The sequence below is a fragment of the Myotis lucifugus genome, unplaced genomic scaffold, assembly GCF_000147115.1.
Source record: "Myotis lucifugus unplaced genomic scaffold, Myoluc2.0 scaffold_20, whole genome shotgun sequence".
In the NCBI taxonomy this organism is placed as follows: domain Eukaryota; kingdom Metazoa; phylum Chordata; class Mammalia; order Chiroptera; family Vespertilionidae; genus Myotis; species Myotis lucifugus.
In genome coordinates, this window is record NW_005871068.1 from 11,028,211 (window position 1) to 11,030,856 (window position 2,646).

General features: G+C 39.2%; 1 pseudogene; it reads right to left on the bottom strand.

Moving 5' to 3' along the window:
- Positions 1–944: 944 nt before the first annotated feature.
- On the bottom strand, positions 945–2,513 carry LOC102419466 (annotated as a pseudogene).
- Positions 2,514–2,646: the final 133 nt, after the last annotated feature.

Sequence of the window (2,646 nt, forward strand, 5' to 3'; positions counted from 1 at the left end):
TGAATTTTTTTGGAACTATAGGTGATCATCTTATATACTTGTGGCCAACAGATGAACACAAATCTGCTGTGGATTTCTGGAGAAAGTGTTGCTTGTATGAGAAAGAATCAGATGTTAAAAGCTCTGCCTCCTTCTCCCCTTTTCCAGTTTTGAAAATAGACACATATCCTTGAACTGCAGTGGTCATCTTGCTACCATGGGGGAAAGGCCAAAAGAATCAGAGACCTTGGTATCATGGAGTTATTGAACCAATGCCAGTAGCCAGATCCTCCACACTTCTTGTTATGCGAGAAAAATAAACCCCTATTTGAAAAGCCATTGCTACTAGGATCTTCTGCTACTTAAAGTAGAAAACATTTCTACCTGATACATCAATTATATATGAACAGAAGATTTGACAGAAAAATTAAATCAGTCAACCTATTAGGGTACTTAAAATAATTTGTTAACAAAAGTTTTGTGCATTAAAGCATTTAAATAAAAGTATTGAACTTAAATGGAAAATACTTGATTAATTTTTTTGCTAAGAACAAACTTAATCTAGTTGTTGTTTTTTTTAAATTTAAGAACCTCTCTCTATTGTCTTTTGTTTTGTTCGAGAATCAAACAAGATTTTAGTAACCAAAATACACTTTCAATAAAGTTTTATGTATATTTTTGTAAATAAACAATGAAGCCCCACTAAGGATATTTGTAAAATTTCATCATACCATTTTGCACATGGTAATAGAAAACTGTTAATTAGAAATTAGTGAGATTACCCAAAGATACTTCATATGTTCAAATCCATACACTCTACATTCTGCATATCAACTTCAGTTGCACAAATTAAGTTGAAGACCCCTTACATAATTTTGAAAATATGATGCAATCTGCAGTTTAATTGGCATTGTACTTCATCACACAGGCTGCCTTTACCACAAGTATATTCTATTCCTGAGAGATCAGCTATATGAAGATGGCTCATCAGCTAAATTACATTGGTCAAAATGCCTGCCAACCAAGCAGATTAATAAATTCAAAGAAGGAATCCTTTCATCATCTTTGCTGTTCACTAAGAGCCTCACTTCAGAGTATCTTCTTGCAAGCTGCCAAACCAGTGAATGAGCCTCAGGTAATAAAGGCTTTTCAAGACAAGTCAATAAAGCATAAACATCTTCCCAATCCTGGAGTAATCTCTTTTCCTCCAAACCAATTACTCAGATATTCCAATACATTGGTTACTGTTGACTGATTGATACTAAGCAAGTGAGGAAAACCAATTTGCACATGATCTATTCTAGGACTTTCATTTTAGCTGGTCCAACAGCCCCTCCAGAATATAACCTTTCACCCAGATAAAAATTTTTCCAGCTTTATTCATGTTCACATTTTGACATGGTCACATTACTATCCAACTGTTGTCATTTCCAGTGACTTCTATGTCTGTTCACACTCTGTTTAACAGTTGAAAATTGTGCCACTTGTTGCTGTGGCCACTGAAGTATGGCCTAATACCCTTCAGGAGCAGGTTGCCATCCTGAAAGAGAAATATTCACCCTTTGGTTTCTTCTCAACTTTGTTTGGGTCAATTTCAGCTACCACAACATCTGGACATTGAGTGGCTTTGATGTGGATCTGCCTCAAGTATTCCTGACCAATCCTTGGGAATATAAAGGGGTCAAAACCTTCTGTCGAGTCACAGGGCCCCACTGGCAACAGCCAAAGCATCAACTGCAGATTCTGCTGGTACTCACGCTATGGTTTACAATGTAGCCAGTCCCTTATCTAGGTAACCTATCCATCACCTTTAAAAGTTTCATCCTGTTTAATATATTACATATATCTCCTTTTTCCCCCATTGACCTTTCTCCGGCCATCCCCCCCCCCCATCACATGCCCTCACCCCTCCTAATGTCTGTATCCATTAGTTACGCTTATATGCATGCATACAAATCCTTTGGTTGATCTCTTACCACCTTCCCTACCTTCCCCCCCCCCTTCCCTCTGAAGTTTGACAGTCTGTCTGATGCTTCTCTGTCTCTGGACCTATTTTTGTTTATCAGTTTATGGTGTTCATTAGATTACACAAAGGAGTGAGATCATGTGATATTTATCTTTCTCTGACTGGCTTATTTAGCTTAGCATAATGCTCTCCAGGTCCCTCCATACTGTCTCAAAGGGTAGGAGATCCTTCTTTAATACTGCTGCATAGTATTTCATGGTACAAATGTACCACAGCTTTTTTATCCATTTGTCTACTGTTGGGCATTTAGGCTATTTCTAAATCTTAGCTATTACTTTAAACAATAAAGATTTTTTAAAAGATAATAGATCTGAAAAAGAAAAAAAAAAAGAATAGAACTGGGGTTTCTCTGAAGACCTGGACCGGAGGCCAAGTCCTTCCTGTGGCAAACTGCGTTGTCATGGAAACCACTGGGCTGGAGGTAGGGGACTGCGACGCTCTGGAGCAGGGAGTGGTTTATCTGAAGGCCTGGCTGGGGAGGCACGCCCTTCACATGGCTAACTGCCATTGCCATGGAAACCAGTGGCGTAGGCAGGGAGGGAATTGTGATGCTTGGGGCCAGAGGGTGATAACCAGTAACTTTTCCACTCGCCAGAGGCTTTCCAGCACTGCAGTGGAGTGGTGCCCGAAACCAGCCCAGA